The sequence below is a fragment of the Ixodes scapularis genome, unplaced genomic scaffold (assembly GCF_016920785.2).
Source record: "Ixodes scapularis isolate PalLabHiFi unplaced genomic scaffold, ASM1692078v2 ptg001164l_1__unscaffolded, whole genome shotgun sequence".
Taxonomy (NCBI): Eukaryota; Metazoa; Arthropoda; class Arachnida; order Ixodida; family Ixodidae; genus Ixodes; species Ixodes scapularis.
Genome location: NW_024610111.1, coordinates 835,720 through 861,142, shown reverse-complemented (window position 1 = coordinate 861,142; position 25,423 = coordinate 835,720). Strand labels below are relative to the sequence as shown.

General features: G+C 55.2%; 1 pseudogene; it reads right to left on the bottom strand.

Annotated features, from left to right (window-relative positions):
• Nucleotides 1-892: 892 nt before the first annotated feature.
• Nucleotides 893-25,423, bottom strand: part of LOC121047121 — a 109,074-nt pseudogene continuing 84,543 nt past the window's right edge.

Genomic DNA, 25,423 nt, shown 5'->3' with positions numbered 1-25,423 from the left:
AATGCAGAGCATGAAGCATTCGTGAGGAACAATATGGCACTCCCATCCAGTGCCTCAGCTCAAATGGTGTTCAGCGTAGCAGTCGACACATTGAGTAAGAAATAACGCAAAATGTCTGACGAGGCTTTCGAGAGCCCGTTGTTGCTCAAAATACTTAAGGTCATTAAATGGAACAGGTGGCAACAATAAGAACTTGAATAACCCTCTTCCCTTTGTTTCTTACTTGAGGACAATAATGTTAAAAGTAACGCCACGAAAGTAACGGATTACTTTTTGGAGTAACGGTCAGTTACTTTCCTGGGAGGGTAATTGTAATTGTAATAAATTACAATTTAGCCTCGAGTAATTGTAAATGTAATTCGTTACTATTTTTCAGTAACTTGTACAAGTCTGCTTCCGGCCGACTGAGATAAGACCAGTTTTTAAGCCCCTTGTGACTGTTTACGACCGGATGCGCTACCGCGGAGCCGGTCGTAAGCCGTTGCAAGAGGCTTCAAAACTGGTCTTGTCTCAGTCAGTGTTAAGTGTGCGAACATGCCTTTAGTTTTCGTGCTAATGAAGTGAAATTCAGTTCTGGTGCAATGTTGCTGCAAATTCCTCACATTTTGGTGAAAAGTTGCAAGGTGTAGAAGTGCAGCACTTTGGCATAGTTTGGTGGAAATGAGGCAGTAAACATATGACTGCTCTAGTGGTCACCAGGGCCGGCTTGCTGGAAACATCTCAGTTGAGTCCCAGCTGGTGCACTGTCAAAGCCAGCGCACCAGCTGGTTGGGACTCAAGCCGCTTCTCAAGATGCTCACGTGCCCTGCCTTTGCAGTGCTTTCTTTCACCCAGTCTCAGCCAAGACGCTGTTCTAGCAAGCCGGCCCAGGGCTCATCTCGGAAAATGGGGCTTATCTCAGCCCCATTTGGGCAATCACCCTGTCCCTCTTTTCTTCCCCCAGTCTGCGGAGAACAGAATCCGAAGCCGTCAGTGGCCCAAACTCCTCCAGCGAGTCATTTTCTGGGACGCTGCTAGCCTCGTTGTCTGGCTCTTGAACAACATGCGCTTCTCCAGCCTCAATGCAGAGGTTATGGAGGATGCAACGTGCAATAATGAACTTTGTTGCATGATCAACAGTAAAGCACTCCAACAGCTTCAGCTGCCTGAATCGTTTCTTCAGGTCAGCAAACGCGTTCTCGATGAGCACACGTGTGCCTGAGAACTTCACATTGAAGTCCCTCTGTTTTTTAGCGAGGGACCCATAGTCCCTGAAAGGAGTCATCAGGTACTCCCTCAAGGGGTAGGCCGTATCACCCAGGATGTGGTACTGGCCCCTGCGGCAGTTCTGCGAGAGCTTGCCTGCGATGCTGGAAGTCCTAAATACCCTAGCATCATGGACCTTACTCGGATGTCCCGCGGTTACATCCAGAAACCGCTTGTTGCAGTCACAGATGGCTTGAAGTGTAAGAGAAGGATAATGAGGCCGGTTGACATAGATCGACCGGATCTTGTTGGCCGGGCATTTGATGGCAATATAGGATCCGTCGATGCATCCAATTGTGCCGGGTACACCAGTCACCTGCGGTATGAATGCTAGTTGGAAGTTTCTCAGAGAAGATACAAGACCAATGAGTAGAGTAAATGACATAAACAATACAAACATTTATTACAGAAATGCACACACCAACTCGACACTGTTACGTCACGCCGCGGCGGTGGTGCATCGGGCACACTGTTGGTCGGGTGTGGGTGGAAGTCGCTAAGGGGGACGGGCATTCTCGTGTTGTGTTGGTAGGAAACAGACTAAAATCTTCCTTTGCGTCAAAAGACACACCGGAAGAGCCGGGAAAGGTGTCAAGGTAGTTTTTCATGTTTTCTGCCTGCCCGGCTCGTCAAAGAGCACGGATAGGTGCCGTGGAAAAAAATCCAGACGCCGTCAGAACATAATTGTTTGTGCGGGAAACACTTACGGGTTGAATTCACAGACTTGTGGCCGTCCAATTTATTTGTTTTGTTCTAAAATGATTGCAGCAAAACTGTCAAGTTGTCCTGAATACCTGCAGATCATGTTCGGTGCATCTTCACTTTCAAATGGGCGTCTTATTGTTTGAACTGTCTTCTGCTCGTTCAAACGACAGCGGCCCTTTAGACGAAACATTGAACCAGTAATTGTGATAAGAACTAAGTGCAGGCCTGAAAAGACTTAAGTTTGATGGTTGTTTGAGGTAAGTAATCTCGGTGTAAACAGTAGATACAAGGAGATGATCAATTAACTTGGTTCAATTCTGCGAGCGGTTTTCAGTACCGGTACATGCTTTTGCAAACCTGATCGAAATACGTCGCTTGGGGTGAAAAAGCGTGTACGGCAGCTCGGTGCACTACAATGCAATGCAACGCAAAAGTGTGTACGGTTTACACGGTGGACTATCCCAGAAATGCTCCAATTCTTACGTATGGACACATCAGAATAGACTTCTTCCAAAACTTGAAGTGCCCCATCACGGTTAAATGCCACGCAGTGTGTTCTGGGAAAAAGTTGGCCACTCAGTTTCGGTTTTGATTGATTAGCTTGAATTCATGCTACCATGCCGTGACCGAATGCGGTGCTTGCGTTTCCGATTGTTCGACTTCTTACGAATGTACAGTACTCTAAGCATTCTCGAGCGATATAGAAGGAAGATAGGGGCACTTTTCTTGGTTCCCGTCATGCCAGATATTATGCCTGTGTATGCAAACGTAGTAAGACGTGACTTGGTCCTCTCACCCCACGATTGTATCTTTGAGCTCACTATCAATAATACTGTCTAGTACCAGTGAAACACAATTGAAATTTGGTCACTTTGAGCCCTACACATTTTGTTTGCCAAACGTCCGCTTCGTGTTACTTCATTGAGCGAAGAACAAGCCACATCTTCACAGGATACTCACAGTTGAGCCCAACGTTGGCGCATGAACTTTTAAGGAGACGCAATAAATTCGCACTCACTGCTGCGCAAACATTGCTATGAAGTTCTCCTCGTGTCATCATATATCTGCTACGAAAAGTTTATGCCAACTGGGGTTTAAGTTTTCGCAAACGCCGAGATCGGCTAGCTACGACTGAGTCCCTAACAAGCGTCCCCTACTCCTCGCAAAGCCTTTTTGGACGAGCCTTTACCAACACCCAAGATCTGTGTCTGCATGGTAGTTCTGAAATTATCTCTGCATACTCAGTCAGGAAGTAGGCAAACATATCAGAAACCGTATGGCGATTAGCAACCGCCAAATGCGCTTTAGTTCATTTGGCGCACCGCCTAAGGGTTCACAACGTATACGTGCTGTTCTCCGAACTGTGCGGCATTCTTCACGCAAGTGCTCGACTGTTGCTTCCTTCAAAATGGTTTGTATCTGTGGATGTGCCCATATGATTGGAGGATAACTTCATGCGATATTGAATTACTCGAATCCAAGCCTGTAGGGACTTCACTTTGTGCAGTGCTGCGAGTCAGTACAGCTATAAAAGGATAAGAAGTGTCTGATTTTAGCTTCAACAGCGTCTCCGAATTTTACCTCGCATACTCGGGCGCATTAAGAAAAACAGTAATTGAAAAAATGTAATTTCGTCAATGGACGCATAAAACAAGTAACAAACCTGCTGACCAGCAACACCAATGCAAAGTTTCGAGCTCGGTGCACACAAACTTATTGGTTGTTACAGCGTGTTGACTCGTACACAAGCAAGATCCCTGAGCTTCGCAGTTTCGAGATTCCCAGCACTGGCCCGTCCACATACTTCGAAACGCTAACAAAAAGGCTCGAGAACAAAAATACAACAAGCACGTGTCAAGACAAGCTTATGTATGGTTCAGGCTACTGCTGAAGCTTTGAGGTCCAGCCATTTAGGTTAGTTTAGAGACCCAAAACGATGCACTTGGGACCAGGAAACATGAGATAACGGCAGTGTTGGGTATTTGGTAAAGTACATCTGCAAGGTACTACGAGTAAAGTACAAAGTAAATGAGACGTGATATGTTTCATGTAAAGTAGTAAGTACACTGGGTGCAATGTACTTCAAGTAAAGTACTATAAATACAATGTACTTTTAAAGTGAAGTACAAGTATTTTAACACAACCTTTCATGATGCCCTTTCATTCCCCTAAAGAGTGATTTTTTTTTAACTGGTATCCATTGCCCAGCGGTAATCAGGGGTGCATGACCTATTTTCAAAAACAGTGGCGACTATTTGACAAAGTCAAGTGGCCACAGAGTAGTTATTTTCAGGAATAGAGCCAAATTCAGAAGTCCCTCTTCTGAATTTGGCGCTTCTTGCACTGGACTGTTGCACCCAAGCCAGTTAAATGTACTAGGAGAGAGCATGACGTCAACCTCGTAGCATCCGTAAGCAATCCTTTCATAAAGGAGTGTCCTCTTTTTAATGAAAAAAAAATGAGTGTGAAGGCGAGCTGATGATAATTAATCATAATGTGACATCCGAGATTGGGGCGCGAAAATATTAAAGGGATGCTGAACTAAAATCTGGATTCCCCAAAACACACGGCAAAAGCATGCAACGGGATGCTACAAACACCAAAACATCGCTCATACAGCGATATCTCAAACGGATGACCATATTTTTTTAAAAAAAGGCGCATTTGGCAGGAATGTTGACGTCATGTTTTTCCGAGAAAGAGACGGACCGGCCTCGCGTCTTCTCCGCCTCGCGGCCTTGAGGGAGCGAAGCGAAGAGAGGAGGAAACTAGGTATCCTGACGTCACGCGCCTCATCGGCCTCTTTCAATCTCAACTTCTCTTTCCAAAAATACGGCCGTCCATTTGAGATATCGCCTTACTAGTAGTGTTGTAGGGATTGTTGCGTCCCGCCTACATCTCCAGCCTTGTTTTTTTGAAATCCAAATTTCGGTTCACCATCCCTTTAAGGTACTTTCAAGTCGAAGGAAAAGACAAGAGAATGTGTATAAAACATTGTGACAATCTCCTATGTTGTCTTTTTTTTCGACTTGAAAGTTTAATTTTTCCGCACCGCCGTCTCAAGTGCTACAGTAAGATTAATTTTGTTCTCCGAATATTTTGAACCTCCTTCCTTGCGCTGAACGGCCGAGAAGTAACGAGAGTTCAAAAAGCTACGCAAAAGCCGCACCCCGGAACAAACGGAGCGATGAGTTGTCTGCTCACGTTTCTGGTGACAGCAGAATATCCCTTCCGGTATTTTTTTGGAGTTGACAAAGCATCATTTAGTGGTACGAATTTAACAAAACAATATATGGGGAATGTACTTTAAAGTCGGGAATTGTACTTTCTTCGGAAAATACCAGAAAAAAATACTTCAAGTAAAGTACAAGTACATACTCAGAGAATGTACTTCAAGTAAGGTAGAAATTTCCTAAACCTACCTGAAGTAGTACTTTAAGTACAATGTACAGTCGGGAGCAAAAGTTTGCGGGGCATGGGAGCGCGTGCCGAAATGCATCGCCGCGCCGTCCGACGGCCCGCCGCCGCATTATGGAGACACGGTTTGCGCAAGCGCGCCCTTCGTGCTCGCAACCATGTCTCTTTCGCTCGTTTCTTTTCGACGCGCTCCTGATAACAGGAGCCAGCGCCAGGGGCGTGAGTTAGCTCTTCGCTGGCTGTCTATTGCGCGTCTGCTTCAGCCACCTCAGCCACCGCGCTTTGTCACGGAGCTCGCGCGTGTGTGTGTGTGTGTGTGAGGGGGGGGGGGGGGGAAGGGGGGTAGCCAGGCGCCTCGTCACCCAGCGCGGCTGCTGAGGCAGCTGAAGAGGACGCGGGGCATGACAGCCAGCGAAACGGCAACTTGCGCCCCTGGCGCCGACTCCGGTTATCAGGAGTGAGTCGAACAGAAACGAGCGAAAAAGACATGACTGCCAGCACGAAGGGCGCGCATGCGCAAAGCGCGTCTTTTTAATGCGGTGGTGCGCCGTGGCACGGCGCGGCGATGCATTTCGGCACGCGCTCCCGTGCCCCGCAAACTTTTGCTCCCGATTGTACTCTTAATACTTCCCAACACTGGATAACGGCTGTTTATAATCCACGCTCTGTGTATGATCTCTTCTCGACGTGTCAATCGAAACCGAAACCATGCCGCTTTCCTCCCTGGCCAACTAGTTCCCAGAGTGCAACACGTGGAGTGTTGCTCGCAGGAATTTATGGAAGTAGTCTATTGGAGAATTTGTGGGATAGTCCCCCTCAAAATGGCAATCAATTTTTTATGCAACTTGATTTGAAAATAACCTCCTGTAACCATTACTATTACGACCAGACTGTTTCCTCGCAGTTCGACCCGATGCAAAACCCAAAAAGTAACACGACAACTGGCGACCTTACAGGGCACTCAACAACATTAAGCGGCGGAAAACTAAGGTTCCACATCGCCCTTTAACTGAAGTGTCAGATAATCAGGGTATGCAAGACATAACCCTGATGACATGAGAGTAGCTTAAAAATGTTAAAATTGTCAAGCAGAACTAGAAAATAAAAGAAATAAAGCTTGACATTTCTCCGAAAAACTGCATTAGTACATACTGCTCAATTGCCTTCTTTGAGAAGACCAAAATAACAGGCAGTTGTGCCTGAGTGGTCTGTAATATAATTAAAGTGACCGAATGTGGTACAAACCGCTTCAAAGTCCCTGGACAGGCGCTCCAGGTCCTCGGGAAACTTCACGATCCGTGGCCCAATGATGAGAAGAAAATCAAGCACCCGCTCCATCATCCGATGAAGGGTGCTCTCCTCGAGACCAAAGCGACAGCCACGTCTCGAATGCATGCCTTGTTGGCTGCATACCTGTATTGTGTAAATGCAGGAGGTTATAATGGGGGGCAGGAGGTGGCATCCGAATTCCTCATATATAGAGCAGAGTGTAATGGAAGTAAGAATGGCAATGGAATGTCTACTCAATTTTTTAACCGATAGGAGGGCTCAGTCGATGAGTTCCACCATGGTCTTAAGGGTCACCAACTGTGTTGTCATGGCACTGCCGTGGCAACACGGTTGTACGCCCCATAAAGTGTGGCAGCACACATGGTTAACCGAAACAGCGAAAGGGCGAGCACCCACAAAGGCTTGAGCTATTTCAAGGTGATACGCAACAGTATGTTTTTTTTGTCACAACTCGACACTCTCATGTAGTGTAAACTGTGAAGTTGTTTGCAAGCAGTGCCATGGAAGATTGTGGTACTGTGTCTTCTACTCTAATGATTTAGGCTTGATATACAAGGACGTACTGCTGCCGCAAGCCGCGTCTACATGAATGCGACTTAAACGCATTGACTCCAATAGACCTGTGGCAAAACATACAGTGCCATGACGGCAGGAAAGTTTGGGAACCTTCGGTACAGATCACGTGCTTTCCCGTTGCACCTCTGTGACTGCTCGCGTGTCCCGGCAGCTACCGCCAGCTGCCATTGCAGCCGTCCGCGATCCTGCCCAACCCCCGAGTCGTACGTCGTTGGCAGCGTATCGTATCTGTGGCAGCGTAAAGGCATCACGACAGGGGAACTTATTTGAATACGTCTTTCATGGTAATTTACCTTCATGTATTGAAGCGTCACCGGATTCATTTAGTTTCCGCCGCAACCGTGGCAGGTTTCGCCAAAGCGCTGGTGCAGCAGACGACAGAGCAGGTACAAAGGAGAGGGATAAGAAAGGGGCAGCCGTTGGCTCGTCCGACTCAGCTGCTCAAAAGTTGTTGTTGTGGTAACCTGTGCCTGCTCGCATATGCCACGTGGTTGCATGGTAGCGGGAGGAGGGGCGTACTGAGGATTCCCATCATTCGGCGCGTGGCACGTGCGGACTTTTGGAATTTTTGCAAAGGGTCTATTATCCCTAGAAGGAAGCCGACGCATCAATATTTACATGGGGGCAGGCGCGTAGCCAGGATATTGATTCGGGGGGGGGGGGGGGGCAACCATGACAAAATGCTGTATGAAGGGAAGGAGGAAAAGGAGGCCCCAGAAAAAAAAAAGATTTCTGGGGGGAGGGGGGGCTGGGTCCCATGGGCTCTCCCCCTGGCTACGTGCCTGCAAGGGGACACATCAGGTACAACGCGAAGGTGGCACCACGCCTGGTCAGACGTCAAAGGTAAAGCTGCGTTCCCAGTAATGGCCGCACCACATGACCACCTTTTCTAATTTTACGCGCACGAATGACCTTTTGACGCGAGGAAAGATTGTGCCCACCGTCTTCGATGCTGTACGAGAAGTTACGAGACACAGGAAACATCAAAACCCAAGTGCTTTAAGCTCTGGGCGCTGCTGCTTTTTAGAAAGCGCAAAAATGGTATTAGATTGATTTTTCTATTTTCAATATTGAGTGTGTGCCTTCGATGACCCACGGCTTTGGTTACGGTTATATTTGGTGGTTGTGCCCAAAGCATAGAAAACGGCACATGACCACAAAGAAGAGAGTGAGCAGGACGAAAACTGGCACCTGCCTGTCCGACCAATATAAGAAGAGTACTGCACCCTGTGCATCTTGTGCAGTGCCTGGTTTTGAAATGATCTGTAGAATCACTGGGACTGTTGATCCTACAGCACAACCGACGCAGCTTATTGGGTGCAGTAAAAACCACGGGTACATCATACCAAGTGGCCAGTTTTTTAATATTATGCACGAAGGCATAATCTGAACTTTATTGGCATACAAGTATTCTTTCTTGTTATGGGGGTTACACCGGAATTAGCTCTGGCTGTTTCTTCTGGCACAGCTATATATACGATTCGTTTTTTTAGTTAGCTGTGAGTGGACCCTTGTCAATCTACTTTCTTGTCCGAGTGTTTTTTTTTTCGCTTACCAACGTGATATAATACATGAAATGGTTCTTCAAACTATGAATATAGTAAAGGTTTGCAGTTTTACTGATTACTCCAGCAACACTGACGTTACCTGAGCCTAGAGTTCTAAAGATGAAAGCCTGAAAGTATGTTAAAACACATGTAATGAAAATAGCCAATAGAGTAGACCTTTAAGTAGACCAACAAAATCACAATGCAATGGATTCAACCAGGCGTTTCACTGTAGCGGTGGTTATCAGTACATGCAGAATGCAATCAAAATGCAGTATTGTGTTTATATAAAAAACAGTCCTTGGGTTTAGCACTACAATTTCATTATTAGCAGACATGACAGACATGATCATCCAAGGATAAAAAAAAACTTACTGCGTGCTACGAATCCGCACTACTAACCCGAGCTTTCTGTGTATATAATTTTAGTGCTACAAGCTCAACATTGTTTTTTTGAGGACCCCAAATGCCAGTCAGTTCCACACACACGCAGTTCCTATTTGCTACCTAGAGAATCGTGTCACTAGATCGAATGTCACACTGATTATGCCACGAAGGGCAAGAATTTTCGATCGTGAGGGCTAAGCTGGCTGAAGACGAGCAGCGAGTCGACCGAGCCAGCCGGTGCAGCCAGAGAGCAGACGACGCGGTAGCGCTCGCTGGCGTTGCTCAGCGGGATGCCAAGTCGCGGGGTGCTTAAACGTCTTTAACGTAAATCAACGCGAACAAGCAGATCAAAACACTTACCAGAGAAAGGACAGCAAGTGCTGCTCCGCACTCTTCGCTGGCGGTCCTCCGTGGTCGGCCGCGGGATACATAGGCGACGCCTTAAACTCTTCGACCAGAGAGTAGGTCACTCGTCTCGACATACGGAAGTTCCTACGAAACTTAAGCAAAAGTTATTGACACATTCGTACCCATTGAACTGATTGCAGAAAACACGAGGTTCTAATGGCTTTACATATTTATTGCTTACCTCCTCGTCTGAATACCGGTGAACCGTGTCTTCGATATACCGTTCTATTTTGGGCCTCTTTACAGGTGGCCCGAAAAGCTGCGAGAATTCGCGTTGATAAAGTGCTCGATCACCAGAGCTGCTGTCGTAGCTGCTGTCGGAGCTCGATGTTGATGGCCTGCTCTCCGAATCACTACCTTCGCTGTCAAGCACCAGAACCAGCTTCCGACGCAGGTCAGGAGGGAAACCAGAAGTTTCGCCGGACGCCATTTCCAACAAGCCTTCACGCGCGCACCGCGCAGGCGAAGAGCTAGCCAGCGGAATTGACGTGTAGCGCGCTACCGCCAGTGCTCGATCACCAGAGCTGCTGTCGGAGCTGCTGTCGGAGCTGCTGTCGGAGCTGCTGTCGGAGCTCGATGTTGATGAGCTGCTCTCCGAATCACTACCTTCGCTGTCAAGCACCAGAACCAGCTTCCGACGCAGGTCAGGAGGGAAACCAGAAGTTTCGCCGGACGCCATTTCCAACAAGCCTTCACGCGCGCACCGCGCAGGCGCAGAGCTAGCCAGCGGAACTGACGTGTAGCGCGCTACCGCCAGTGCTCGATCACCAGAGCTGCTGTCGGAGCTGCTGTCGGAGCTCGATGTTGATGAGCTGCTCTCCGAATCACTACCTTCGCTGTCAAGCACCAGAACCAGCTTCCGACGCAGGTCAGGAGGGAAACCAGAAGTTTCGCCGGACGCCATTTCCAACAAGCCTTCACGCGCGCACCGCGCAGGCGCAGAGCTAGCCAGCGGAACTGACGTGTAGCGCGCTACCGCCAGCGCTCGATCACCAGAGCTGCTGTCGGAGCTGCTGTCGGAGCTCGATGTTGATGAGCTGCTCTCCGAATCACTACCTTCGCTGTCAAGCACCAGAACCAGCTTCCGACGCAGGTCAGGAGGGAAACCAGAAGTTTCGCCGGACGCCATTTCCAACAAGCCTTCACGCGCGCACCGCGCAGGCGCAGAGCTAGCCAGCGGAACTGAGGTGTAGCGCGCTACCGCCAGTGCTCGATCACCAGAGCTGCTGTCGGAGCTGCTGTCGGAGCTCGATGTTGATGAGCTGCTCTCCGAATCACTACCTTCGCTGTCAAGCACCAGAACCAGCTTCCGACGCAGGTCAGGAGGGAAACCAGAAGTTTCGCCAGACGCCATTTCCAACAAGCCTTCACGCGCGCACCGCGCAGGCGCAGAGCTAGCCAGCGGAATTGACGTGTAGCGCGCTACCGCCAGTGCTCGATCACCAGAGCTGCTGTCGGAGCTCCTGTCGGAGCTGCTGTCGGAGCTCGATGTTGATGAGCTGCTCTCCGAATCACTACCTTCGCTGTCAAGCACCAGAACCAGCTTCCAACGCAAGTCAGGAGGGAAACCAGAAGTTTCGCCGGACGCCATTTCCAACAAGCCTTCACGCGCGCACCGCGCAGGCGCAGAGCTAGCCAGCGGAACTGACGTGTAGCGCGCTACCGCCAGTGCTCGATCACCAGAGCTGCTGTCGGAGCTGCTGTCGGAGCTGCTGTCGGAGCTCGATGTTGATGAGCTGCTCTCCGAATCACTACCTTCGCTGTCAAGCACCAGAACGAGCTTCCGACGGAGGTCATGAGGGAAACCAGAAGTTTCGCCGGACGCCATTTCCAACAAGCCCTCACGCGCGCACCGCGCAGGCGCAGAGCTAGCCAGCGGAACTGACGTGTAGCGCGCTACCGCCAGTGCTCGATCACCAGAGCTGCTGTCGGAGCTGCTGTCGGAGCTCGATGTTGATGAGCTGCTCTCCAAATCACTACCTTCGCTGTCAAGCACCAGAACGAGCTTCCGACGCAGGTCAGGAGGGAAACCAGAAGTTTCGCCGGACGCCATTTCCAACAAGCCCTCACGCGCGCACCGCGCAGGCGCAGAGCTAGCCAGCGGAACTGACGTGTAGCGCGCTACCGCCAGTGCTCGATCACCAGAGCTGCTGTCGGAGCTGCTGTCGGAGCTCGATGTTGATGAGCTGCTCTCCAAATCACTACCTTCGCTGTCAAGCACCAGAACGAGCTTCCGACGGAGGTCAGGAGGGAAACCAGAAGTTTCGCCGGACGCCCTTTTCAACAAGCCTTCACGCGCGCACCGCGCAGGCGCAGAGCTAGCCAGCGCAACTGACGTGTAGCGCGCTACCGCCAGTGCTCGATCACCAGAGCTGCTGTCGGAGCTGCTGTCGGAGCTCGATGTTGATGAGCTGCTCTCCAAATCACAACCTTCGCTGTCAAGCACCAGAACGAGCTTCCGACGGAGGTCAGGAGGGAAACCAGAAGTTTCGCCGGACGCCATTTCCAACAAGCCTTCACGCGCGCACCGCGCAGGCGCAGAGCTAGCCAGCGGAACTGACGTGTAGCGCGCTACCGCCAGTGCTCGATCACCAGAGCTGCTGTCGGAGCTGCTGTCGGAGCTCGATGTTGATGAGCTGCTCTCCAAATCACTACCTTCGCTGTCAAGCACCAGAACGAGCTTCCGACGGAGGTCAGGAGGGAAACCAGAAGTTTCGCCGGACGCCATTTCCAACAAGCCTTCACGCGCGCACCGCGCAGGCGCAGAGCTAGCCAGCGGAACTGACGTGTAGCGCGCTACCGCCAGTGCTCGATCACCAGAGCTGCTGTCGGAGCTGCTGTCGGAGCTCGATGTTGATGAGCTGCTCTCCAAATCACTACCTTCGCTGTCAAGCACCAGAACGAGCTTCCGACGGAGGTTAGGAGGGAAACCAGAAGTTTCGCCGGACGAAATTTCCAACAAGCCTTCACGCGCGCACCGCGCAGGCGCAGAGCTAGCCAGCGGAATTGACGTGTAGCGCGCTACCGCCAGTGCTCGATCACCAGAGCTGCTGTCGGAGCTGCTGACGGAGCTCGATGTTGATGAGCTGCTCTCCAAATCACTACCTTCGCTGTCAAGCACCAGAACGAGCTTCCGACGGAGGTCAGGAGGGAAACCAGAAGTTTCGCCGGACGCCATTTCCAACAAGCCTTCACGCGCGCACCGCGCAGGCGCAGAGCTAGCCAGCGGAACTGACGTGTAGCGCGCTACCGCCAGTGCTCGATCACCAGAGCTGCTGTCGGAGCTGCTGTCGGAGCTCGATGTTGATGAGCTGCTCTCCAAATCACTACCTTCGCTGTCAAGCACCAGAACGAGCTTCCGACGCAGGTCAGGAGGGAAACCAGAAGTTTCGCCAGACGCCATTTCCAACAAGCCTTCACGCGCGCACCGCGCAGGCGCAGAGCTAGCCAGCGGAACTGACGTGTAGCGCGCTACCGCCAGTGCTCGATCACCAGAGCTGCTGTCGGAGCTGCTGTCGGAGCTCGATGTTGATGAGCTGCTCTCCGAATCACTACCTTCGCTGTCAAGCACCAGAACCAGCTTCCGACGCAGGTCAGGAAGGAAACCAGAAGTTTCGCCGGACGCCATTTCCAACAAGCCTTCACGCGCGCACCGCGCAGGCGCAGAGCTAGCCAGCGGAACTGACGTGTAGCGCGCTACCGCCAGTGCTCGATCACCAGAGCTGCTGTCGGAGCTGCTGTCGGAGCTCGATGTTGATGAGCTGCTCTCCAAATCACTACCTTCGCTGTCAAGCACCAGAACGAGCTTCCGACGGAGGTTAGGAGGGAAACCAGAAGTTTCGCCGGACGAAATTTCCAACAAGCCTTCACGCGCGCACCGCGCAGGCGCAGAGCTAGCCAGCGGAATTGACGTGTAGCGCGCTACCGCCAGTGCTCGATCACCAGAGCTGCTGTCGGAGCTGCTGTCGGAGCTCGATGTTGATGAGCTGCTCTCGAAATCACCACCTTCGCTGTCAAGCACCAGAACGAGCTTCCGACGGAGGTCAGGAGGGAAACCAGAAGTTTCGCCGGACGCCATTTCCAACAAGCCTTCACGCGCGCACCGCGCAGGCGCAGAGCTAGCCAGCGGAACTGACGTGTAGCGCGCTACCGCCAGTGCTCGATCACCAGAGCTGCTGTCGGAGCTGCTGTCGGAGCTCGATGTTGATGAGCTGCTCTCCAAATCACTACCTTCGCTGTCAAGCACCAGAACGAGCTTCCGACGCAGGTCAGGAGGGAAACCAGAAGATTCGCCAGACGCCATTTCCAACAAGCCTTCACGCGCGCACCGCGCAGGCGCAGAGCTAGCCAGCGGAACTGACGTGTAGCGCGCTACCGCCAGTGCTCGATCACCAGAGCTGCTGTCGGAGCTGCTGTCGGAGCTCGATGTTGATGAGCTGCTCTCCGAATCACTACCTTCGCTGTCAAGCACCAGAACCAGCTTCCGACGCAGGTCAGGAAGGAAACCAGAAGTTTCGCCGGACGCCATTTCCAACAAGCCTTCACGCGCGCACCGCGCAGGCGCAGAGCTAGCCAGCGGAACTGACGTGTAGCGCGCTACCGCCAGTGCTCGATCACCAGAGCTGCTGTCGGAGCTGCTGTCGGAGCTCGATGTTGATGAGCTGCTCTCCAAATCACTACCTTCGCTGTCAAGCACCAGAACGAGCTTCCGACGCAGGTCAGGAGGGAAACCAGAAGTTTCGCCGGACGCCATTTCCAACAAGCCCTCACGCGCGCACCGCGCAGGCGTAGAGCTAGCCAGCGGAACTGACGTGTAGCGCGCTACCGCCAGTGCTCGATCACCAGAGCTGCTGTCGGAGCTGCTGTCGGAGCTCGATGTTGATGAGCTGCTCTCCGAATCACTACCTTCGCTGTCAAGCACCAGAACGAGCTTCCGACGCAGGTCAGGAGGAAAACCAGAAGTTTCGCCGGACGCCATTTCCAACAAGACCTCACGCGCGCACCGCGCAGGCGCAGAGCTAGCCAGCGGAACTGACGTGTAGCGCGCTACCGCCAGTGCTCGATCACCAGAGCTGCTGTCGGAGCTGCTGTCGGAGCTCGATGTTGATGAGCTGCTCTCCGAATCACTACCTTCGCTGTCAAGCACCAGAACGAGCTTCCGACGCAGGTCAGGAGGGAAACCACAAGTTTCGCCGGACGCTATTTCCAACAAGCCTTCACGCGCGCACCGCGCAGGCGCAGAGCTAGCCAGCGGAACTGACGTGTAGCGCGCTACCGCCAGTGCTCGATCACCAGAGCTGCTGGCGGAGCTGCTGTCGGAGCTCGATGTTGATGAGCTGCTCTCCAAATCACTACCTTCGCTGTCAAGCACCAGAACCAGCTTCCGACGGAGGTCAGGAGGGAAACCACAAGTTTCGCCGGACGCCATTTCCAACAAGCCTTCACGCGCGCACCGCGCGGGCGCAGAGCTAGCCAGCGGAACTGACGTGTAGCGCGCTACCGCCAGTGCTCGATCACCAGAGCTGCTGTCGGAGCTGCTGTCGGAGCTCGATGTTGATGAGCTGCTCTCCAAATCACTACCTTCGCTGTCAAGCACCAGAACCAGCTTCCGACGGAGGTCAGGAGGGAAACTACAAGTTTCGCCGGACGCCATTTCCTACAAGCCTTCACGCGCGCACCGCGCAGGCGCAGAGCTAGCCAGCGGAACTGACGTGTAGCGCGCTACCGCCAGTGCTCGATCACCAGAGCTGCTGTCGGAGCTGCTGTCGGAGCTGCTGTCGGAGCTGCTGTCGGAGCTGCTGTCGGAGCTGCTGTCGGAGCTCGATGTTGATGAGCTGCTCTCCGAATCACTGCCTTCGCTGTCAAGCACCAGAACGAGCTTCCGACGCAGGTCAGGAGGGAAACCAGAAGTTTCGCCGGACGCCATTTCCAACAAGCCCTCACGCGCGCACCGCGCAGGCGCAGAGCTAGCCAGCGGAACTGACGTGTAGCGCGCTACCACCAGTGCTCGATCACCAGAGCTGCTGTCGGAGCTGCTGTCGGAGCTCGATGTTGATGAGCTGCTCTCCAAATCACTACCTTCGCTGTCAAGCACCAGAACGAGCTTCCGACGCAGGTCAGGAGGGAAACCAGAAGTTTCGCCGGACGCCATTTCCAACAAGCCCTCACGCGCGCACCGCGCAGGCGCAGAGCTAGCCAGCGGAACTGACGTGTAGCGCGCTACCGCCAGTGCTCGATCACCAGAGCTGCTGTCGGAGCTGCTGTCGGAGCTGGATGTTGATGAGCTGCTCTCCAAATCACTACCTTCGCTGTCAAGCACCAGAACCAGCTTCCGACGGAGGTCAGGAGGGAAACCAGAAGTTTCGCCGGGCGCCATTTCCAACAAGCCCCCACGCGCGCACCGCGCAAGCGCAGAGCTAGCCAGCGGAACTGACGTGTAGCGCGCTACCGCCAGTGCTCGATCACCAGAGCTGCTGTCGGAACTGCTGTCGAAGCTCGATGTTGATGAGCTGCTCTCCAAATCACTACCTTCGCTGTCAAGCACCAGAACGAGCTTCCGACGCAGGTCAGGAGGGAAACCAGAAGTTTCGCCGGACGCCATTTCCAACAAGCCCTCACGCGCGCACCGCGCAGGCGCAGAGCTAGCCAGCGGAACTGACGTGTAGCGCGCTACCGCCAGTGCTCGATCACCAGAGCTGCTGTCGGAGCTGCTGTCGGAGCTCGATGTTGATGAGCTGCTCTCCATATCACTACCTTCGCTGTCAAGCACCAGAACCAGCTTCCGACGGAGGTCAGGAGGGAAACCACAAGTTTCGCCGGACGCCATTTCCAACAAGCCTTCACGCGCGCACCGCGCAGGCGCAGAGCTAGCCAGCGGAACTGACGTGTAGCGCGCTACCGCCAGTGCTCGATCACCAGAGCTGCTGTCGGAGCTGCTGTCGGAGCTCGATGTTGATGAGCTGCTCTCCAAATCACTACCTTCGCTGTCAAGCACCAGAACGAGCTTCCGACGGAGGTCAGGAGGGAAACCAGAAGTTTCGCCGGACGCCATTTCCAACAAGCCTTCACGCGCGCACCGCGCAGGCGCAGAGCTAGCCAGCGGAACTGACGTGTAGCGCGCTACCGCCAGTGCTCGATCACCAGAGCTGCTGTCGGAGCTGCTGCCGGAGCTCGATGTTGATGAGCTGCTCTCCAAATCACTACCTTCGCTGTCAAGCACCAGAACGAGCTTCCGACGCAGGTCAGGAGGGAAACCACAAGTTTCGCCGGACGCTATTTCCAAGAAGCCTTCACGCGCGCACCGCGCAGGCGCAGAGCTAGCCAGCGGAACTGACGTGTAGCGCGCTACCGCCAGTGCTCGATCACCAGAGCTGCTGTCGGAGCTGCTGTCGGAGCTGCTGTCGGAGCTGCTGTCGGAGCTCGATGTTGATGAGCTGCTCTCCGAATCACTACCTTCGCTGTCAAGCACCAGAACGAGCTTCCGACGCAGGTCAGGAGGGAAACCAGAAGTTTCGCCGGACACCATTTCCAACAAGCCCTCACGCGCGCACCGCGCAGGCGCAGAGCTAGCCAGCGGAACTGACGTGTAGCGCGCTACCGCCAGTGCTTGATCACCAGAGCTGCTGTCGGAGCTGCTGTCGGAGCTCGATGTTGATCAGCTGCTCTCCAAATCACTACCGTCGCTGTCAAGCACCAGAACGAGCTTCCGACGCAGGTCAGGAGGGAAACCAGAAGTTTCGCCGGACGCCATTTCCAACAAGCCCTCACGCGCGCACCGCGCAGGCGCAGAGCTAGCCAGCGGAACTGACGTGTAGCGCGCTACCGCCAGTGCTCGATCACCAGAGCTGCTGTCGGAGCTGCTGTCGGAGCTCGATGTTGATGAGCTGCTCTCCAAATCACTACCTTCGCTGTCAAGCACCAGAACCAGCTTCCGACGGAGGTCAGGAGGGAAACCACAAGTTTCGCCGGACGCCATTTCCAACAAGCCTTCACGCGCGCACCGCGCAGGCGCAGAGCTAGCCAGCGGAACTGACGTGTAGCGCGCTACCGCCAGTGCTCGATCACCAGAGCTGCTGTCGGAGCTGCTGTCGGAGCTCGATGTTGATGAGCTGCTCTCCAAATCACTACCTTCGCTGTCAAGCACCAGAACCAGCTTCCGACGGAGGTCAGGAGGGAAACCACAAGTTTCGCCGGACGCCATTTCCAACAGGCCTTCACGCGCGCACCGCGCAGGCGCAGAGCTAGCCAGCGGAAATGACGTGTAGCGCACTACCGCCAGTGCTCGATCACCAGAGCTGCTGTCGGAGCTGCTGTCGGAGCTGCTGTCGGAGCTCGATGTTGATGAGCTGCTCTCCGAATCACTACCTTCGCAGTCAAGCACCAGAACCAGCTTCCGACGCAGGTCAGGAAGGAAACCAGAAGTTTCGCCGGACGCCATTTCCAACAAGCCTTCACGCGCGCACCGCGCAGGCGCAGAGCTAGCTATCGGAACTGACGTGTAGCGCGCTACCGCCAGTGCTCGATCACCAGAGCTGCTGTCGGAGCTGCTGTCGGAGCTCGATTTTGATGAGCTGCTCTCCGAATCACTACCTTCGCTGTCAAGCACCAGAACGAGCTTCCGACGCAGGTCAGGAGGGAAACCAGAAGTTTCGCCGGACGCCATTTCCAACAAGCCCTCACGCGCGCACCGCGCAGGCGCAGACTAGCCAGCGGAACTGACGTGTAGCGCGCTACCGCCAGTGCTCGATCACCAGAGCTGCCGTCGGAGCTGCTGTCGGAGCTCGATGTTGATGAGCTGCTCTCCAAATCACTACCTTCGCTGTCAAGCACCAGAACGAGCTTCCGACGCAGGTCAGGAGGGAAACCAGAAGTTTCGCCGGACGCCATTTCCAACAAGCCCTCACGCGCGCACCGCGCAGGCGCAGAGCTAGCCAGCGGAACTGACGTGTAGCGCGCTACCGCCAGTGCTCGATCACCAGAGCTGCTGTCGGAACTGCTTTCGGAGCTCGATGTTGATGAGCTGCTCTCCAAATCACTACCTTCGCTGTCAAGCACCAGAACGAGCTTCCGACGCAGGTCAGGAGGGAAACCAGAAGTTTCGCCGGACGCCATTTCCAACAAGCCCTCACGCGCGCACCGCGCAGGCGCAGAGCTAGCCAGCGGAACTGACGTGTAGCGCGCTACCGCCAGTGCTCGATCACCAGAGCTGCTGTCGGAGCTGCTGTCGGAGCTCGATGTTGATAAGGTGCTCTCCAAATCACTACCCTCGCTGTCAAGCACCAGAACCAGCTTCCGACGGAGGTCAGGAGGGAAACCAGAAGTTTCGCCGGACGCCATTTCCAACAAGCCTTCACGCGCGCACCGCGCAGGCGCAGAGCTAGCCAGCGGAACTGACGTGTAGCGCGCTACCGCCAGTGCTCGATCACCAGAGCTGCTGTCGGAGCTGCTGTCGGAGCTGCTGTCGGAGCTGCTGTCGGAGCTCGATGTTGATGAGCTGCTCTCCGAATCACTACCTTCGCTGCCAAGCACCAGAACGAGCTTCCGACGCAGGTCAGGGGGGAAACCAGAAGTTTCGCCGGACGCCATTTCCAACAAGCCCTCACGCGCGCACCGCGCAGGCGCAGAGCTAGCCAGCGGAACTGACGTGTAGCGCGCTACCGCCCGTGCTCGATCACCAGAGCTGCTGTCGGAGCTGCTGTCGGAGCTCGATGTTGATGAGCTGCTCTCCAAATCACTACCGTCGCTGTCAAGCACCAGAACGAGCTTCCGACGCAGGTCAGGAGGGAAACCAGAAGTTTCGCCGGACGCCATTTCCAACAAGCCCTCACGCGCGCACCGCGCAGGCGCAGAGCTAGCCAGCGGAACTGACGTGTAGCGCGCTACCGCCAGTGCTCGATCACCAGAGCTGCTGTCGGAGCTGCTGTCGGAGCTCGATGTTGATGAGCTGCTCTCCAAATCACTACCTTCGCTGTCAAGCACCAGAACCAGCTTCCGACGGAGGTCAGGAGGGAAACCACAAGTTTCGCCGGACGCCATTTCCAACAAGCCTTCACGCGCGCACCGCGCAGGCGCAGAGCTAGCCAGCGGAACTGACGTGTAGCGCGCTACCGCCAGTGCTCGATCACCAGAGCTGCTGTCGGAGCTGCTGTCGGAGCTCGATGTTGATGAGCTGCTCTCCAAATCACTACCTTCGCTGTCAAGCACCAGAACGAGCTTCCGACGGAGGTCAGGAGGGAAACCACAAGTTTCGCCGGACGCCATTTCCAACAGGCCTTCACGCGCGCACCGCGTAGGCGCAGAGCTAGCCAGCGGAACTGACGTGTAGCGCGCTACCGCCAGTGCTCGATCACCAGAGCTGCTGTCGGAGCTGCTGTCGAAGCTGCTGTCGGAGCTCGATGTTGATGAGCTGCTCTCCGAATCACTACCTTCGCTGTCAAGCACCAGAACGAGCTTCCAACGCAGGTCAGGAGGGAAACCAGAAGTTTCGCCGGACGCCATTTCCAACAAGCCTTCACGCGCGCACTGCGCAGGCGCAGAGCTAGCCAGCGGAACTGACGTGTAGCGCGCTACCGCCAGTGCTCGATCACCAGAGCTGCTGTCGGAGCTGCTGTCGGAGCTCGATGTTGATGAGCTGCTCTCCAAATCACTACCTTCGCTGTCAAGCACCAGAACCAGCTTCCGACGGAGGTCAGGAGGGAAACCACAAGTTTCGCCGGACGCCATTTCCAACAGGCCTTCACGCGCGCACCGCGTAGGCGCAGAGCTAGCCAGCGGAAATGACGTGTAGCGCACTACCGCCAGTGCTCGATCACCAGAGCTGCTGTCGGAGCTGCTGTCGAAGCTGCTGTCGGAGCTCGATGTTGATGAGCTGCTCTCCGAATCACTACCTTCGCTGTCAAGCACCAGAACGAGCTTCCAACGCAGGTCAGGAGGGAAACCAGAAGTTTCGCCGGACGCCATTTCCAACAAGCCCTCACGCGCGCACCGCGCAGGCGCAGAGCTAGCCAGCTGAACTGACGTGTAGCGCGCTACCGCCAGTGCTCGATCACCAGAGCTGCTGTCGGAGCTGCTGTCGGAGCTCGATGTTGATGAGCTGCTCTCCAAATCACTACCGTCGCTGTCAAGCACCAGAACGAGCTTCCGACGCAGGTCAGGAGGGAAACCAGAAGTTTCGCCGGACGCCATTTCCAACAAGCCCTCACGCGCGCACCGCGCAGGCGCAGAGCTAGCCAGCGGAACTGACGTGTACCGCGCTACCGCCAGTGCTCGATCACCAGAGCTGCTGTCGGAGCTGCTGTCGGAGCTCGATGTTGATGAGCTGCTCTCCAAATCACTACCTTCGCTGTCAAGCACCAGAACCAGCTTCCGACGGAGGTCAGGAGGGAAACCACAAGTTTCGCCGGACGCCATTTCCAACAAGCCTTCACGCGCGCACCGCGCAGGCGCAGAGCTAGCCAGCGGAACTGACGTGTAGCGCGCTACCGCCAGTGCTCGATCACCAGAGCTGCTGTCGGAGCTGCTGTCGGAGCTCGATGTTGATGAGCTGCTCTCCAAATCACTACCTTCGCTGTCAAGCACCAGAACCAGCTTCCGACGGAGGTCAGGAGGGAAACCACAAGTTTCGCCGGACGCCATTTCCAACAGGCCTTCACGCGCGCACCGCGCAGGCGCAGAGCTAGCCAGCGGAAATGACGTGTAGCGCACTACCGCCAGTGCTCGATCACCAGAGCTGCTGTCGGAGCTGCTGTCGGAGCTGCTGTCGGAGCTCGATGTTGATGAGCTGCTCTCCGAATCACTACCTTCGCTGTCAAGCACCAGAACCAGCTTCCGACGCAGGTCAGGAAGGAAACCAGAAGTTTCGCCGGACGCCATTTCCAACAAGCCTTCACGCGCGCACCGCGCAGGCGCAGAGCTAGCTAGCGGAACTGACGTGTAGCGCGCTACCGCCAGTGCTCGATCACCAGAGCTGCTGTCGGAGCTGCTGTCGGAGCTGCTGTCGGAGCTGCTGTCGGAGCTCGATTTTGATGAGCTGCTCTCCGAATCACTACCTTCGCTGTCAAGCACCAGAACGAGCTTCCGACGCAGGTCAGGAGGGAAACCAGAAGTTTCGCCGGACGCCATTTCCAACAAGCCCTCACGCGCGCACCGCGCAGGCGCAGAGCTAGCCGGCGGAACTGACGTGTAGCGCGCTACCGCCAGTGCTCGATCACCAGAGCTGCTGTCGGAGCTGCTGTCGGAGCTCGATGTTGATGAGCTGCTCTCCAAATCACTACCTTCGCTGTCAAGCACCAGAACGAGCTTCCGACGCAGGTCAGGAGGAAAACCAGAAGTTTCGCCGGACGCCATTTCCAACAAGCCCTCACGCGCGCACCGCGCAGGCGCAGAGCTAGCCAGCGGAACTGACGTGTAGCGCGCTACCGCCAGTGCTCGATCACCAGAGCTGCTGTCGGAGCTGCTGTACGAGCTCGATGTTGATGAGCTGCTCTCCAAATCACTACCTTCGCTGTCAAGCACCAGAACCAGCTTCCGACGGAGGTCAGGAGGGAAACCACAAGTTTCGCCGGACGCCATTTCCAACAAGCCTTCAACGCGCGCACCGCGCAGGCGCAGAGCTAGCGAGCGGAACTGACATGTAGCGCGCTACCGCCAGTGCTCGATCACCAGAGCTGCTGTCGGAGCTGCTGTCGGAGCTGCTGTCGGAGCTCGATTTTGATGAGCTGCTCTCCGAATCACTACCTTCGCTGTCAAGCACCAGAACCAGCTTCCGACGGAGGTCAGGAGGGAAACCACAAGTTTCGCCGGACGCATTTTCCAACAAGCCTTCACGCGCGCACCGTGCAGGCGCAGAGCTAGCCAGCGGAACTGACGTGTAGCGCGCTACCGCCAGTGCTCGATCACCAGAGCTGCTGTCGGAGCTCGATGTTGATGAGCTGCTCTCCGAATCACTACCTTCGCTGTCAAGCACCAGAACCAGCTTCCGACGCAGGTCAGGAGGGAAACCAGAAGTTTCGCCGGACGCCATTTCCAACAAGCCTTCACGCGCGCACCGCGCTGGCGCAGAGCTAGCCAGCGGAACTGACGTGTAGCGCGCTACCGCCAGTGCTCGATCACCAGAGCTGCTGTCGGAGCTGCTGTCGGAGCTCGATGTTGATGAGCTGCTCTCGGAATCACTACCTTCGCTGTCAAGCACCAGAACCAGCTTCCGACGGAGGTCAGGAGGGAAACCAGAAGTTTCGCCGGACGCCATTTCCAACAAGCCTTCACGCGCACCGCGCAGGCGCAGAGCTAGCCAGCGGAACTGACGTGTAGCGCGCTACCGCCAGTGCTCGATCACCAGAGCTGCTGTCGGAGCTGCTGTCGGAGCTCGATGTTGATGAGCTGCTCTCACAATCACTACCTTCGCTGTCAAGCACCAGAACGAGCTTCCGACGGAGGTCAGGAGGGAAACCAGAAGTTTCGCCGGACGCCATTTCCAACAAGCCTTCACGCGCGCACCGCGCAGGCGCAGAGCTAGCCAGCGGAACTGACGTGTAGCGCGCTACCGCCAGTGCTCGATCACCAGAGCTGCTGTCGGAGCTGCTGTCGGAGCTCGATGTTGATGAGCTGCTCTCCGAATCACTACCTTCGCTGTCAAGCACCAGAACCAGCTTCCGACGCAGGTCAGGAGGGAAACCAGAAGTTTCGACGGACGCCATTTCCAACAAGCCTTCACGCGCGCACCGCGCAGGCGCAGAGCTAGCCAGCGGAACTGACGTGTAGCGCGCTACCGCCAGTGCTCGATCACCAGAGCTCCTGTCGGAGCTGCTGTCGGAGCTCGATGTTGATGAGCTGCTCTCCGAATCACTACCTTCGCTGTCAAGCACCAGAACCAGCTTCCGACGCAGGTCAGGAGGGAAACCAGAAGTTTCGCCGGACGCCATTTCCAACAAGCCTTCACGCGCGCACCGCGCAGGCGCAGAGCTATCCAGCGGAATTGACGTGTAGCGCGCTACCGCCAGTGCTCGATCACCAGAGCTGCTGTCGGAGCTGCTGTCGGAGCTGCTGTCGGAGCTCGATGTTGATGAGCTGCCCTCCGAATCACTACCTTCGCTGTCAAGCACCAGAACCAGCTTCCGACGCAAGTCAGGAGGGAAACCAGAAGTTTCGCCGGACGCCATTTCCAGCAAGCCTTCACGCGCGCACCGCGCAGGCGCAGAGCTAGCCAGCGGAACTGACGTGTAGCGCGCTACCGCCAGTGCTCGATCACCAGAGCTGCTGCGGAGCTGCTGTCGGAGCTGCTGTCAGAGCTCGATGTTGATGAGCTGCTCTCCGAATCACTACCTTCGCTGTCAAGCACCAGAACCAGCTTCCGACGCAGGTCAGGAAGGAAACCAGAAGTTTCGCCGGACGCCATTTCCAACAAGCCTTCACGCGCGCACCGCGCAGGCGCAGAGCTAGCCAGCGGAACTGACGTGTAGCGCGCTACCGCCAGTGCTCGATCACCAGAGCTGCTGTCGGAGCTGCTGTCGGAGCTCGATGTTGATGAGCTGCTCTCCAAATCACTACCTTCGCTGTCAAGCACCAGAACGAGCTTCCGACGGAGGTCAGGAGGGAAACCAGAAGTTTCGCCGGACGCCATTTCCAACAAGCCCTCACGCGCGCACCGCGCAGGCGCAGAGCTAGCCAGCGGAACTGACGTGTAGCGCGCTACCGCCAGTGCTCGATCACCAGAGCTGCTGTCGGAGCTGCTGTCGGAGCTCGATGTTGATGAGCTGCTCTCCAAATCACTACCTTCGCTGTCAAGCACCAGAACGAGCTTCCGACGGAGGTCAGGAGGGAAACCAGAAGTTTCGCCGGACGCCATTTCCAACAAGCCTTCACGCGCGCACCGCGCAGGCGCAGAGCTAGCCAGCGGAACTGACGTGTAGCGCGCTACCGCCAGTGCTCGATCACCAGAGCTGCTGTCGGAGCTGCTGTCGGAGCTCGATGTTGATGAGCTGCTCTCCAAATCACTACCTTCGCTGTCAAGCACCAGAACGAGCTTCCGACGGAGGTCAGGAGGGAAACCAGAAGTTTCGCCGGACGCCATTTCCAACAAGCCTTCACGCGCGCACCGCGCAGGCGCAGAGCTAGCCAGCGGAATTGACGTGTAGCGCGCTACCGCCAGTGCTCGATCACCAGAGCTGCTGTCGGAGCTGCTGTCGGAGCTCGATGTTGATGAGCTGCTCTCCAAATCACTACCTTCGCTGTCAAGCACCAGAACGAGCTTCCGACGGAGGTCAGGAGGGAAACCAGAAGTTTCGCCGGACGCCATTTCCAACAAGCCTTCACGCGCGCACCGCGCAGGCGCAGAGCTAGGCAGCGGAACTGACGTGTAGCGCGCTACCGCCAGTGCTCGATCACCAGAGCTGCTGTCGGAGCTGCTGTCGGAGCTCGATGTTGATGAGCTGCTCTCCAAATCACTACCTTCGCTGTCAAGCACCAGAACGAGCTTCCGACGCAGGTCAGGAGGGAAACCAGAAGTTTCGCCGGACACCATTTCCAACAAGCCTTCACGCGCGCACCGCGCAGGCGCAGAGCTAGCCAGCGGAACTGACGTGTAGCGCGCTACCGCCAGTGCTCGATCACCAGAGCTGCTGTCGGAGCTGCTGTCGGAGCTGCTGTCGGAGCTCGATGTTGATGAGCTGCTCTCCGAATCACTACCTTCGCTGTCAAGCACCGGAACCAGCTACCGACGCAGGTCAGGAAGGAAACCAGAAGTTCCAACAAGCCTTCACGCGCGCACCGCGCAGGCGCAGAGCTAGCCAGCGGAACTGACGTGTAGCGCACTACCGCCAGTGCTCGATCACCAGAGCTGCTGTCGGAGCTGC